The sequence below is a fragment of the Tetrao urogallus genome, assembly GCF_951394365.1.
Source record: "Tetrao urogallus genome assembly, chromosome: 1".
NCBI lineage: Eukaryota > Metazoa > Chordata > Aves > Galliformes > Phasianidae > Tetrao > Tetrao urogallus.
In genome coordinates this window covers 98,719,969-98,735,843 of record NC_136813.1, presented here as the reverse complement: position 1 = coordinate 98,735,843, position 15,875 = coordinate 98,719,969, and the positions used below count along the sequence as shown (strand labels likewise).

Genomic DNA, 15,875 nt, shown 5'->3' with positions numbered 1-15,875 from the left:
GTTACTTATCTCTCTTCAGTCGCTTCTGTAAGTTTACTCTGTAATCTATTGCAATTCTGGTGCTGAGTTGAAGAGACAGCTCTGAACTGGGTGAATCTCTCTTTGAAAATACTGACCTCTCTGTTGACTAAATGGCTTACGTTAGGAGGCTGGACAGAGCTGTCCTTCAACTGTGGGCAAGTTAAGTTGATGCTGGTCTTGGTTTCTGATTTTAGAAAAAAAGATTTCTCAGAATGGCTGGATTTTCATAGCTCCTACTGAAGGCAGAGTAAATAATTGTTAAATGCATTTATTTGAGCCCTTTACCGATCCTTGTTGGCGTTTGCAGAGCACTTTCATAGTGCTTGTATCAAAAGGATCTCAAGCATTGCGTGTAGAACATTTAATGTACATGATTAGGATCTATGACCATGTTGTTTCCTTGTTACCACTTCTAGTGATAAAATTAATTGGTGGTTGGCTAATTGGAAGTATGTTTATCCAGCAAATGTATAACCTATTTAAACACAGTTGATCAGTTACTCACAAATGCAATATTCGGTGTCTTGTAGGTGTAGTTTTTTTAGTGGGCATCCATGTTTAAGTGATTCTGATGTTATCTGAATGCTGTTACTTTGTAGCACTGCATGTAGAATCTTTAAAAAGTGTTCTGTCCATGCAGTAAGTTCTTGGTGGTGTCTCTTGAAGTAATGTTTGAAATGCATGTGACTGTTTCTTCATCTTTCATGAGATACACTTAGCTGATACACTATTGCCTATGTCAACCTAACTGTTCCATAGTTGCCTGATGAGTTTGTAAATGCTGACTATGGTTACAGTTACAGTCTTTCTTACAAGGTCTTCATGTAAAATACAGTTAGGAGAAGAAGGTTTAAGAGGGCACCGGTTTTGAGCATAACAGCATTTACAGTTCTGTGCATGTAATTGTATATGCATACATTTGCAGTTTTGAAATATTTAGATTATAATTTAATTTCTGTATGTTTGCAGATGAAAATTGCATTTCCATTTACAAGGTACAGAAGGTCATTTGGATTACTTGTACAGTTACTTCTGGTGCTTGAAGTTTAACCAAAAAGCTTTTGTGAAATGTAGGAAATAGAAGTTTTGTGCTGTAACTGCTTGCTGTCACTGGAAGAAGCAACTCCTGCCCACACCACCTAACATTTTATAATGTGGTATGGAATTTATAGCACACCACTTGCTTCTATCACCTCTTAGAGTAACAAATTCAATTAGGTGATGTTCCTTCACTGTTCCGTGAATGTGTGGATTTAACTTCAGAATTTAGAATAACACTGCAATTTTTCATAGCCATTATCTCTTCATTCAGCTTACTTTAGAAGCAGTTCTAATGCTCATCTTTCAGATGAGTAATGAGTTTTCTCTGTGGACTGTGTTACAAGCTGAAGATATTCTGTAAGTACGTGCATAATGCATAGATTCTGTAGGTAAAAGGAATGAAATGTAGAGGGAACTCATACAAAAAAATTCAAACAGTATAAAGTATTAAAAACATTTTTATCTAGTTAAGCATATGTGTATATTAAGAACTTTAAAACAAACCAGCAACAACAACAACAAAACCAAAAAGCTTTAGATGTGATAGCTGCAATGGAGGAGAGACTGAAAACACCAGTAAATCATGGTATAGAGAAGAGTGTTTTTCCTCTGCTTTGTCCTTTTCTTTTTGTTACTTTTTCCATTGGTGACTGACTGAGGTGTGCAAGTCATTTCATCCAAAGCTTGCAGCTTTTTCTTCTGCTGATAATGTAGCCATTAATGAATAATACTGAACAGGACCTAAATAACATTTATAATATCAGCAAATTGAGTAAGGCTTACTTAATTCAATCTGTGCCTCCTGTGGCCCCTGTAAAATGCTTGAAGACCATGTGTATCTACTCATGGCATTGTGGATTTGTTATATCCTCTCAATAACGCTTGGTGCTCTTGTTTATTATTGTATCATTTTTCCAGCTTTATTGTGGATGTTTCCATGAAGCAATCTCTGTACCACAAACTTCTAAAGAGGCCTTTAGACCAACATGATCCTCTGACTGATACAGTGCTATCTTTCTTTCTTAAATCTAGCCAACCAGTACTTGAACCCTCTGGACTACACTGTTTTTCATTATATTACAGGGACTGCAACTTATATAATTTTCCCTAACCAAATAGGTAGCCACATGATATTTCAAGAATTAAAATCATACACTCTGTTGACTAGTAAAGCTATTTTAAGTTAAACAGCATGTGAAAAATAGCTTTGTAAATTGATATTAAATTACATTTTCTGTGTAATTTAGATCTTTAAGTTCCTCCTAAGTGGAAAGAATCTAAATTTGAGTAAACAGGAACTCAGCGAGAAGCTGAATTACAGGTCAAGAGATGTAACTTCTATTTAGTTTGGGGATTTTTCTTTTGATAGTTAACAGTTTTCATCTTCATTCAAAATGTTACTCCTACAAAATTTCTGACATTGAAGCTGTGTATGTTAATATGCAGTATCAGTATGGTAGCCCAAAAAGAGAGCATGATGGGATAATCAGATAACAGCCTGTAGTCATCCTTTACAGATTTACTCTGCTATGAGTCCATTTGCCTCCCTGTTCTTGACTTCCTGAACTCAGCCTTTTGATCTCTGGAGACTTACTTAAATTAGCTGCATGTTTTGTTTTTGAGGAATGTTAACTGGTTTCGGATTACTACCTACCACTGACACCTTCTCCAGTGCTGAAAGGTCCTAAAGAATTTGATAAAGGGCATGTTTCTGTCAAAATGAAACTGAGTAATTCTCTCTGTAAATGTCAATTTTTACAGGTGAGAACACAAAATGCAACTATTCTTGTTTCTCAAAGTAAGTGCTTGAGGTGGCTTTGGCTGTGATGTAAGCAGCTGGGAAACAAGTGTCGTTTTTCACAGATAAGCAAAAGTGGTTTTGAAAAAGTGGAAAGTTATGCATCAGCAAATGGGAAGGTGTCTGCAGCTGCTTCTTATGCTTGAATCTGTCAAGATTGTCTGGTGGATGGATCCATCTCATCAAGATCAAATTCATTTATCGACATTTTCTAGTTTGTCACAGTATTTAAATTTTCTTTTCATACTTATATCCAGATATCTCTCTTCCAGGAAAATGGTATCTCTGGATTTTATGGCTATCTTTTATGTTAGTGAGCATTATGTAGAAACTTAACCATATCAAATATGGTAACAGTAGCCGCAGGGCTGTTTTAATCATTATTTCTCCACTGTCGAGTTTTTGAGGATTCTTTGAAAAATCAAGTGCAAATGAAGTTGGCTTTGTTTGCTCGTCAGTGGTTTCTGAGGTAAGCATTCTAGGGAAAGTTCTATTGTAACACTTCCATTTTCCACTGATATATGGATTTGTTTCTCATAAGTAGTGCATTTGCAAAAGTATTTGTAAAATAAGTACACATGTATGTTACCTCTAACCTCAAAAGCAGCATGTTTTATAGTCAGCAAGCTGTAGCATATATAAGTTTGTTGATGTTTGTTTTCCATTTACTCTGGATAATACTTCAAATACTTTTCACCATTAGATCCCAGGAGAGTCCCAGTTTGCTTGTGTACTATTCTACAACTTTTTTTAAAAAAAACCAAACTCTTCCATAACACAGGATTGATGAGAAAAGTGACTCAGCTATCAGAGATAATAGTGTCTCTGCATGTGCTCTCCTCATAAGAAGCATGAGCTATACATTTGATTTCCTCCTCATCAGGATGAGTTAGTGCATCCTTTTCACCTATTTTTGATCCCCACACAGTTCCTTTATCCTTATCTGGATGACCAGAAGGAGAGTCTGGGGATGCAGCCAGACCCTCTGGATCAGAATCAGAAGTTCCTACTGCAGACAGTTCCCTTTCAATGCCTACTGTCTCAGTCTGACTGTGGTTTTTGCTCACAGCCAGTTCTGCAGGGAGCTGCCCTTTGTCCTGCCAGTGAAATCCCACAGAACTGTTGAGGGGTTCTGGGGGAGAGGCTCAAACGTCACCATGGTGCACAAGTGTCATCACAGTGACATCACTGTGCAGTGCTTATGGGCCATCTGGTGCAGCAGCCAGAGCAGGCGTTGCTGACCTGCCCTTGTTGCTGGTCCTGCACAGAGCCATGGGTATTTTCACTTGAGTGAAGGAGCAAATAAAACTGTACCTGAAGGGGATCACTCCTTGTCCAGACCTTGCTTTCCCTTCCCTGTTTGGTCCCCTGAATCTCTCCCTTCTGGACTTCTTGGTGTCCCTCAGTTTCTCCAGATGGGAGTGGAAATCAGCACCTTTAAGAGAAGAAAACAGCAATCTCTTCCCATTCTGTCACAATTTCTTGCAAATGCTCTTTTATTTCAATTGCACAGCTTCTGTAAGGGAGTAGCTGTGTGCACAGGCAATGTCACCATTCTCCTAGAAACTGCTCCGTAGGTCTAACTAGAAAAAGACACAAAGTACATTTTGCTGATCACATAAAACAGAGATGTACAACCCCTCTTTTTTTTTTTTTTTTGTTTGGTTCCTGTGTTTCTATTTGATACTTCAGAAATTTAGGAAGCAGTCCCACAAAATCAGAGGTGTTCTCAAAGCCATCTAAGTTGCAGTCCTCTCTACAGCATGAAGTGCTTTATGTGTAAACAAAAGATTTGATCTGGAGATGGTGTCTGGTTGCAGGAGAGAATGAAATAAGGGATGTGCTTTGCAGGGAGAGGAATTGGATATTCACACTTTGCTGATTAACTTTTGCATTAAGGAATGAAGGAGGTACAGATTTTTAAAAAACACAAAAATCTGTAGAAAACAACTCAAAGCCTGGCTGAAGATGCCATGACTTAAACATGTATCCAAACTGGCATACTTCTTTTGTATGGTTCAGAATTTCTTTCTGAAGTTATGTAGAAGTCTGTAAGTTAAGAAAAATAGTACATGTGTTATCTTAAAGACATTGGGGATATCTAAGTAACTTTTAAAGATCTGGAGGTTATGTAGTGTGCTTATATAAGGTTAATGCTTTACAGTTTCGGTGGTTTTGTGCAGATGATTGGAAGCCCATATAGTTAACTGTTGCTGTTTAGAAGGTTGTGGATGACAATTAATAGCAATTAGAAGCGTTAATTAAGGGAGGCATCCTTATTATATAGAGGATGAATTAGAGATCTTGGCTCTGCAGTCTGTTTCAATCTCAGCTGCAAACTCCTTCAAGTATTAGGTGGCATATTCCTTGATAGATCTTAAACCCATATGCTTTATGACTGTGGAAGACAGACCATGAAGCAGGGTTCAGAGGGAGATCTATGGAAGAGTTTATCAGATGGAATGGGATCATTTTCTGTTGTCTCAGGTTTTTTTAGTTAGTGGGCATTTTCTGTTCTAAGGTAGTTTTTAAATGCACTTTTCAATTAATAGATGTCTAGTATCTTCTCCAGCTTCGGCTTTAAACTAAACTTTTTATTCCCAGTGGCACACTGAGGTAACTAAGTGAAGCAAAGGTGATCATTCTTCTTGCTATTAGTGTATACATTTCCTAGGTGACAGTATAGACAAAGTGTGAAGTCAGAGTGTTGTCTCATAATAGTACCGCATTGGTCATTCGATTGCCTTTTTTCCAGTCCTACGCTGTAAAACGTATTTTTCTGAAGTACTGAAACATCTACTCCTGAGCTAAACTGGGAGATGAATGTGTGTTATGCCAGTACATTTTAGTGCATGAACATAGAACTTTTTCCAAATACTTCATATGGATGAGATTTCATATTATTTTGAATCATCATCCACCAGAAAAGAAAGATAACAGCTGTATTTAAAACTGCGAAGAGACAATTTTTTACTGTCAGCACAGTCAAGCCTTTCTTAAACATCATGCTGCTGACAGAGATGGATTTTCATTGTTGTGTCTACAAACTGTTTTGATGAGAACTGTCTGACTTGGATCCTGTGTGTAAATTGATTTCAGCTGATTGCTTTGAATTTGAAAGAAATTTAATTTGAAAATTGCCCTGTTCTACTCCCTGTGGTAGTGGAGGCTTCTTTACGTCATCTGTTAAGCAGTGCATAGTCAGCATATGGCCGTTCCTCTTCTATTTAAACAGTTTTCTCCTGAGAAGGAGAAATTCCCTTCAGACCAGACAGACATCTGCTGACTCGCTCTTGCAAGCAAAGCCACTGAAAAGATATCTTTCCCGTGATTAAAAGAAATACGTCTGGAGGCGCTTACTTTTTGTTTGATTAATCAGAGATTAAACACATGTGGACTTTCTAAACCGAGCGTCTTTGTGCTTCTGTGCTATCAAAATTGATTGGAGAAGAGCCGTACACTAGATGGGTCTTGACCGATATTTAGTATCTTACCTATTTGTATTACAATTCAATTCTAAAAGTTTATAACAAAGTGAAAAAATGCTACAAAAAGAGCTTTTATGATATTACAACTTAACACTGTAAAATGGTTTCAGTTAATATGCCCATGCTCTTTAAAAAATAAAGTCTTAGAGATATACGAATGTACTATTTTATACACGGTTACCATTTTGGTTTCTCTGCCCCTTTCCAGTTATGAAGGCATTATTGGTTGTTTCGCTTTCTCAATCCCTATTGGTGAAGGGCTTTCTATAGTAAACTGCTAAAAGTCTGGTATTCAGCTCAATGTCTTAACCTTACTTAACACTTATGTAAAGGTAGAGTTTATAGAAAAGGTCTGCAAGTTCTTCTCTGATGTAAAAACATGATTTTTCTTCCCCCCCGCACACTTGTGTGTAGAATATTTGGACTAAAGATGCCACAGGAATAAGATGGCAGTAATTAAGCAGATTCCTTGAATAACATGCTGCTCTTAAAGTTTTCACCAGATACTTGTGAGTCTCTCTCATAGACATTTTTATCTCAAGATAATTTGCTTGGCTCCAGTTTTTTATTAGTGGAATTAGTTCTTTGGTGTAGTTTGTAATGAAGTTTTAAAACAGGAAAGGCTCCACTGATAAAGTGACTTTTCTGAGATACTTGATGAAACTGCGTCATCTTCCAGACTGTTCTTTCTATTTTGCTTTTGACTAACCAATTTTTCTTCAATATATTTGAAAACCTATCAGTGTAACACTTTTCAAATAAACTTAAATTGAAATATAGTGGAAAGGACCATCATTTGATAAATACATGATGCTTTTTGGCAAGATACTTCAGATGATGGCAAAGTTTCCTAATAAAGTAAGATATAGTATAAAAATATTAACAATAATCAATGAAACAGGTAATTAAATACTCAAAACTGCCATTGTGGAATTTGCAAGTAAAATACAATATAATAAAATGAAAACGTGTACCCTTATTCATTAATAATGGGCTGAGCCAATTCTGTGATGTTAACAAAAAATGGAGGGTAGACGTTGCAAACTGCTTATTTTTAAAATGCTGAAAATTGTTATTTGTTTTCTAATCTGAAAGAGTTACAGTATTCTCTAAGAGTGAGGAAAATAATTGTCTAATTTTAATTAATATCCCCATACAGAAAAAGAATCAATATGCTTTGCTTCAGGGATTCCTGAGAAGTCCATGCTTATCTGTATTACATTTATTTGTTTCAAATGAAGTTCTTAAAACTTGTAGTTGGGTAGGAAGGAGGTTTTCACTATTTCTGTTCTATAGACAGAAAATCTGATTGGGGGAGAAAATGTGCTATTAGTTTCAGAGGGTCACAAAGACATCTGTCAACTGTAGAGAGATCTGGGAACTTGCTGTTATATTTGTTGCTCACAAGAACACTCTTCATCAGTAGGCTTTTAGGACTATTTGAGATGTTTCATAGCTATTTTTAGTACTAATTGCAAATAACTTCCAAAGTCCTTTTGAAGCTTTCCACAATTATCCCCATTTGGATGGTGCTTGGGGTATAAATTTAGTTCTGTAGCCTGTAATTTTCAGTTTTCCTTCCATGGGTTTATTTCTGTAGATTGCTGATCCCTTATGGTTATAGGCCACCCCCCACCCCCTTTTTTTTTTCCTCCCAGCTGCTCATGGATCAGATGAATATATCAGGATGATTGTTTTAACCCTCCGTTATCCAGAGAGGGAAAGCTGTAAAAGGGAGATGTGAATTGTATGTAGCTGCTGTAGAGTGCACTAGATAACCTGATAACAGAGATGCTTGCTTTTCTAACTTCAGTAGTGCATAACTTCATAGTGCATGGGAATTAGGTTGCTTTGTGCCCAGGCCAGGAACATCCAGTATAGCTCTCTGCTACGGGATTATGACCTTCATTAGGAGATACTGTAGGCCCCATACAGGAATGATGCTGGCTTCACTCTATTTTGGTGTACTGGCTCACTGTTTGTCTGCCATAATTATCTGCAATTTTGAGCAATGCTATCTCTTAAAAGTCTATTATAAAAGGTACGTTGGATCTGGAGCCTGGTATAGTTGTAAGAGTCACTGTAACAGGAAGCTGTCCTTCCTCTGGTTTAGTGCTGGAGCAGACTGTGAATTACCCAGCCTGCTTCCAGCTTGGCTCTGCCTGGTTTTGCTTTAGCTGCTCTTTGGTTAGGGAACTGGCCAAGGTGGGACACACACCCTTGTCTTTCTTTCCTGTGAGCTAAGTAATTGTTTAGCATTGTAGAGTTTAAGCAGTCTTGCTCCAGGCATTGTGAGAGCCAAGTACATTGTCTTGTGGGACTGGATTCAGCCATCAGGCTGTAAATTAGTTTTCCCTTCTTCTATAGGGAGAATCGCAACTCATGCATATTTCTGCTGTATGTTACGGAATAGATGCAGAGCTTCAAAGTTAAGAGGATTGAAAATGGGAGCAGTAATTAGCAGCCACAGTCCCTGGGTTTAGTTTCTTGGTATGCTGTCATCATTTAAATATTTTGTTACTGGAAAGAAGAAAGTAAGTTTAATCTCTTCCTGACTTCAATTATGGGGAAAAAAAAAAAAAAAAAAAAAAAAAAAAAAAGCCCTTGATTTAATCCAGTGTTTATAAGACGTTAAATGAACATGAGGAGAGCCTGTCCACAGAACAGCAGTATAAACTAATGGTGGAAAAACTGATATACTTTTCTTTGAATTATCTGAATTATAGCTTATAGAAAGAACCAAGCAGTGAGCGTTTTCTTTTTATCATGCAGAGAAAATACAAAAACAATAACTATATATAGAGAGAGAGAGAGTTGCTGAAGCACAAGTATGAAGCTCAAAATGGATTTACCCAATAATTACTCATTACAACTTGCGGTACTTGCAGGTAAGACTGAACTCAAACATAACAGTAAGAGAAAGCCCACTTTCCATGTTTGAACTGAATGCCCTGGTAGGAATATTTTATATTGCTTCAGATGTCTGAAAACAAAAGGCATATGTTCATAAATTTAGTATTACAGGACTGTATTTTAAAGTGGAGTGATGCTGAAAAGGATCTAGAGTCATGTCAGACAGTCAAACAAGATTTTTCCAAGTTATACAGGAAAATAGGAATAAGAATATGAGGTAAGGGTGAGCCATCAATGCTGCATCAATTGTTACTGGAATACTTAGTCTGAATGCATACAAAGGTCATTGAAAATTTGATGTGAAAGTTGTTAATTCCAAATTTGAAAAGCTTGATGTGCATGAGTCTTCTGCTCAACCATGACCATCTTACATAGGCAAATGTAAAGAGGCAACTTGATCAAAGATTGAAGTTATTTGTGCTATGAAGGTGTTATATGAAAGTAAATCTAGAGGGCCTGTCTCTCAGAAGCTATATATGTTCATTATTACTGTGACCACAGTTGATATGTTGAAGGAAGTCCTAGCAGTTTTGTACCTATATAATACTGCTAATTCTGCTTCATATTAGCTTTCAGATAGCTCTGTGAATGTAAAGCAGCACTGATTTTTCATTCATATAATTTATTTCCCAGTTAAGATCACACTACAGAATGCTAGAGAAGGAGAATGTAGATATGTAGTTTGCTGTTCGGACTGTTTTTATGTCCTAAGCAACGTTTATATTTTGAAGAAATGTGGCTTTTTTTTTTTTTTTTTTTTTTTTTTTTTTTTTTTTTTTTTTTTCCATTTAGTACACAAATCAGTGAATCCAAGAGAAGGAAAAGCAGAAGAACTACAGTTGAAACTTTAGAAGCACTTGTCAGAAAATAGTAGTAGTTTATTAATATACTTTTATCCCACAGGAAATTGAGGCTCCTTGGGTTATATTTTAATGGAATGAGGAGATACGCATTTTTAGTTCCCCCCCCCCAGCATTTACTTGAAATATTGTTGTATTGGAAGTGAGCTGATGATGTGAAAGATGGGGCAAGGTTCCATGCAGTACCTTTGTTCTCGCAACTAAAAAGGAAAGTAGAAACTTAATGTGATGTACATCTGAAAACATTAAATATTCACCAGACTTAATTAGTTCCTCTGCTTGAAATTAATTCTAATGGCATCTTGTAAATTCATAGACTACCATAAGAGCAGAAAACAGTCAGAAGTAACTTATTACATGGTACAGTTGTGCTTAGCAGGTTTCACATAGAAGCTCTTGCATTTGGTGGCAGGCCCTCAGAGCCCAATGCTTCCTCCCTTCACTCCTCTCATGCCATTTTTAAGTGTTGTTTTCTGTCTCTTTTAAAGTATAACTGTCTTCTGGCCTGATGATCTTATGTCTTGTATCTGTAGTTTTAGTCTTTAATGAACTATCCTTTTTCTTTATTCTTACCTTGGGCTTTTGATGGTTTTCAGATTGTCCTAACTGGACTTTGCTAGTGAGCTCACGTGGCCTCCTGAGGTTGTGTGGGAGGGTTGCTGGGGAGCTCCTCTCAGGGCTTCCTGCAGGATCCTTACCCACAGCAAGCCAAGAAAGCTATTGGCAGCGGTTCTAAGCTATGTCAAATTTTGTCAGTCTATCAACTGTAAAGATTTACATACTTTCATAAACTCTGTTGACGGCCTCTCTGGAATTCATTAACTGCTTCCTTCATGAAAGCAAACGTGATTTTTCTTATTGTTATATGTTGTTTCTCACTGTTATGTGGTGTTGGTTGTAAGCTCAGTGCGATCTTGTGCATAGGACTAGAGGAAGGTAAATTAAAAGTAATGATCTCTTTATTGCTGACCTTAATCATGTGAGATTTTGTCATTCTCTTTTAATGATTTGGAGAAATAAAAATTACTTTTGTTGAAGAGTATTACTTTTGGTTAAGATGATTTGCTGAGACATATGGCTTAGTGTGTCTAATGCCCAGTGGTTTTTTTTATCTGCTTGTTCTCCCTACAGATGTATTGGAGACTCTTGTGGTTGATAAGTAGAAAGCATATTCTGAAATATGTATGTATAGTAGCAATAAATGACCACAACTCCTCTCCAGATCAACTTATTCTTTAACTTCAGCAGTATGTCCATCTTTGGAATGCATTGCACTCCTTGTTTAATTGCAAGTGGAAACGAGTTCAGTGAATGGTACATTAAGTGATGGCAGTGTTCACATAGATGCAACTTTTTGTAAGTAATACACATTAAGTAACATACCCTGATTTTCTTATGCTGTTCATCTGAGTTGAATGTTTATTAGTTTTTTTGTTTAAAAAAAAAAAAAAAAAAAAAAAGGTTTAATGAAGCACACGTGTGTATCACATGAATATCATATATTTATTAGTTTTCAGAAAAATTTGGGGCACATTTTAGCGTCTGTTTAAAGCTACATTAATTTAGTGCATAGGAAAACACTGCCTTAAAAATACACAATATTTTCAATTAATTCATGCAATAAAGACCTTTTATCAGAAGTTGTGGCTTTGCAATTGTATTTTTTTAATGCACTGATTGTGAAATTTTGGTTTTCACTTTCTTGAGAAAGTCCAAGTTGCAATTGGGAAGCTGGCACTTAAAACAAGAATCGGAAAGGACAGATGCTGTAGAAGAGCTGATTAAAGGAAAGAAATGCTCTTTAGGTCTATTTGAAAGAGGATTTTATCAAAAGTGCTTTAGAAAATGCTGTCTCAAAGCTCTCACCCTTTTTGTGGCTAGAAATAGAGTTAATGCTGTTGGGTATTTTGTTCTTCATGGTGAGGAAAAGTAAGCTTTATGGTGATGATTGTTTCTATGATGAAGAAACAGTAACTATAAGGCTGAAGGAATAACTTTAGTGAAGTAATAACCTTTCTAAACCTTTTTAAGTGTGTGACTTCAGTGGTAACAAAGATGGCTAAAGTACACAAATGCCTTTTAAGCATTCTCTGTTGTTTAGAAAAATATTAGTCACTATAATTTCAGGATAACTTCTAGTAAAAGATTTCCAGTAGAGCATTATTGTTTCCAATGCATCTTTGCTCAATTCCAAAGATTAATGGTGAAGTGAAATACGACTTACTAACCACTAAAAGAGTCTGCAATAGTTTCTAATTCATATTAGCAATAATTGTGGGAGTATTGGGTGGAGCTCATAAGGAGTTTCTTCTTCTAGTGAAGATAAAATAGATTTTTAAAAAAGGGTTTTTGGTTTTTTTTTTTTTTTTTTTTTTTCCAATTTGACTCTTTTTTTGGTATCTTGTGACAGGCAATTCTTTGAGGCTTTTATTCTCCTGCAGGATTTGCATCTTATTTTGGAAATACTGTTTTCTATCTATCAATGAAACATTTCTTCATATCTCTAGTTATTTATGTACCAGTCACAGTGTCTGTATATGTCCTGAAGAAAGCAGCAGTGGAGCTGAGGCCAGCTTGTTTAGTTCTGCATGATGTGTAATGCCTAGGAAGTTTCTGGAGATGATGTGGTATGAAGAGCTGTCTTTTAAATGTGTAAGTTTCTGAAAATGTTAAGGTGACAGGGAATTCTGCTGTTTTACATATCTGAACTCCAATCAAGACTAAGTACAGGAGCCATAATTCTGGACAAAACTGATTTATGTTCAGTCTTCTGGTGATATAGATACGTTCTTTCAGCTTCAGTTTCTGAAGTAGTGTTTTATGAGATCTGTGGGTTATTGTTTGCAGTGGGTGGGCCCTAATCATAACTGTTTTGTGGCGTTTTGACAGACAGTTTCATTAAGGGGCAGATTTACCTATTGGAAATGCACTGCTAGGCTTTTTTTTAATAACAGATGGTACTACAAGGCTGAGTTTGATCTTAAAAAACACATTTGTAAAAGAATTGTGCCAGAGTGCAGGGGCCAGAAAACCTTACCATATAATAGATTTGAATTAATTAGCTTCGTGGTCTTGAACTAGAGTACCTTTTCTAGGCTTGTCTCTTTAGAATATTCATCTAAAGAGACCTTATGACCATGTAGGAATATTTTTGTATAGGAGTTCTATACAACAAAGGCAGGGATTTACAGAGTACATAGAAGAAAAAATGCCAATTAGGCATTTATTTACAGGTGTTTGAGGCAGGTTAATTATACTTGTAGGGCAGAGCAAAATTTGAAATATTTTTAATGAATTTTGAGGTTTGGTGTTTTCAAAATTCAGTAGGAACAAGGAATTTCAGAATTAAAGAACACTAAGTCTTTATGTGATTCATATGTATTGCTGTGTTTTCCAAGTTTCCTATGCTGAAATTGGTAACAACTGAGAAAGGCAGGAAAACATTTTTGTTTTCAGAGAGAAGTGGATTAAGTTTTCTGTGAGCTGCGTTGAAACCCTAATAACTGGAAAGGTTCAAAAAAGACGGTGAACTTCTTGTTGGGGATACAGTTAAGATCCGCCTTTGGAGTGCTTTCTCTGCTTAAGGTTACCTGATAGATCAAAAGTGGTAGTTCCAGGAACTATGAAGCTATAATGCGAAGTGGTGATTAAAGTAGGAATTGAATTTGATTTGGAAATATTTGGATGGGGGGGATTGTACAAAAAAAACCAAACCAAAACAAAACAATTTGTTCTTTGTCTGAAAAAGTGCAGTAAGTCTGGTTTTAAAAACCAAAGCAGTCAGTAAAAAATGAAGGAATACATTGTTTTACCAAACTTTTTTCAAGCCACTTTCTGATTTCTTATGTAGATGGATAAATAAATATGTATTTGAATGCGTATTTTCTACTTCTTATCTTTATGCTTGCAATGTGTAAGGTAAAGGTAAATGAAAAGACATTTTGGTTTGTCAAACATAATTGTTGCTCTGGGTGCTCTTACTTCCTCACCATAAAAAGACAGAATCATAAAAAGAAAAATACAGTATTTTTTGTAAGAGAAATTGTTCTAAAAAGAAAAATTGGGGTCCTGAAATTGAAGGATAAAGGAGAGGTATACATTAATATCTTGAATATTCTCAGCTAAGAGCTTTTGAGGATGAGCTGGAATTTCAAATTAAGATCAATAAAAAGTGGTGTTGAGGTTTTAAAGTAATATTTCTCTTTTCTCTTTATTTCCCAATTCACTTTAGGTGATGATGAGCTTTAAGAGAACAAAAAATACAGAAAGACCTACATTTTTCAGTGTTTTTCAGATGTAAGATATTATTAGGGAGAAAACTAGCTTTTCTATTGGAAAGTGGTCTTCCCTGATTACTACTTTTCAAAATACTTCAAAGATAATCATCAGGAGTGTATCACTTCTTGTATACGACCAGCAATATATTAGACTCTTTAAAAATAAATAAAATTAAACCGAAATTAATCATAAATTGTATTTTATGAGGAACTGGTGGACTCACAGAAGCTTTTGTGGAGATGTTGTAGAACTTGCTGGAGAAGATGATTTGTTACAACCTCTTTAAATGGCCTTGCACATTTACTGCCTTTGTGAATGTTGTCGAATATTCTGTCACCTAGTGTGCATGAAGGTCTTGCTGCAAGTTTTATTTAGTAGGCATAGTACTTGAATTAGTAAATTTTAATAGAAAATAAGCCTAGAAATACTTTTACTGATTGGAATATTTAAAAATGTAAATGCAGCAAACTGATTTTTTATAAAATAGAATCATAAGTGGCTGGAGGGGACCCACGGAGAACATCTATTCCAACCCCCTCCTGCTCGAAGCCTGTCAAGTTTTTAATCATAAGGAAAGAGTTCAAAGTAATGTCAATGCCACGCAAACTATACCTGAGTTTAGAGGAGAAAGTAATAGACTTCAGGTTGTCATAAAGCTGGTGCAGTAAAACATCTCTTATATACGTTGGCACAGCTTACAGCAGTGCTCTCCTACCTTGAAGGGAATGCAAAGGATGCACTGAGGAAAGTCAATATTTATCTAATATAGATCTTTTAAAAATTGTAGTCTCTCAAAAGATAGTGGATTTTTTCAAAATGTATTTAAGTAAAAAGAAGTACAAAGCTTCAATAAATGCAGTGTGAGTTCATTTTACCTTTTCTATTAAATACAAGTATTTATACTCAATCTAAATCAAGGCCTTATAGTGAATATTTCAAATAAACAAAATTGAGGAAGGTACAATCCACTTAAAAATGTGCTTTTCTTCCCTGTGTTAGTCTGGGAAGCAGGAAAAAAGGACTTAAAGGAACCGAAATGAAATGCTTTTTTTTTTTTTTTTTTTTTTTTTAAATTGAAGGTGGTGACATCAATTTCCATGATGTCCTTTCCTTTCAATAGTTTTTCAAAAAAACTGTGAGTTAGATGGAGAAAATGCTTTATCCATGTCATAACATTTTTGGTTGGCTTATTTTCATTTTCCTTATTGTTTTATATAACAATATCTGACATAGCCTCATTATTTTTCTTCTTACTGTTAAGATTCATGAGAATAAATAGACTGTGGGTAGCTTTCTTCTAATGCATTTATTTTTGGTCTTTTTTTTTTCCCCCTAAACTAGCACTTACACTTTTTCATAGCCTTTTTTTTTATACTGATTATAGAATCCAAACCACTGTTCATAGAATCGGAAGATCAGGCCAATTATAATCAGGCCAAAGAGTAAGCATATAGAGAGAAGGTAGGAAGAGATGAG

The 15,875-nt window shown here is 35.7% G+C and overlaps 1 protein-coding gene across 1 annotated transcript in view; it reads left to right on the top strand.

Moving 5' to 3' along the window:
* The window catches only part of ROBO1 (roundabout guidance receptor 1), a gene marked incomplete at both ends in the record, with an annotated part of 508,695 nt that overhangs the window by 248,116 nt on the left and 244,704 nt on the right, over positions 1 to 15,875 (top strand). The window lies entirely within an intron of this gene.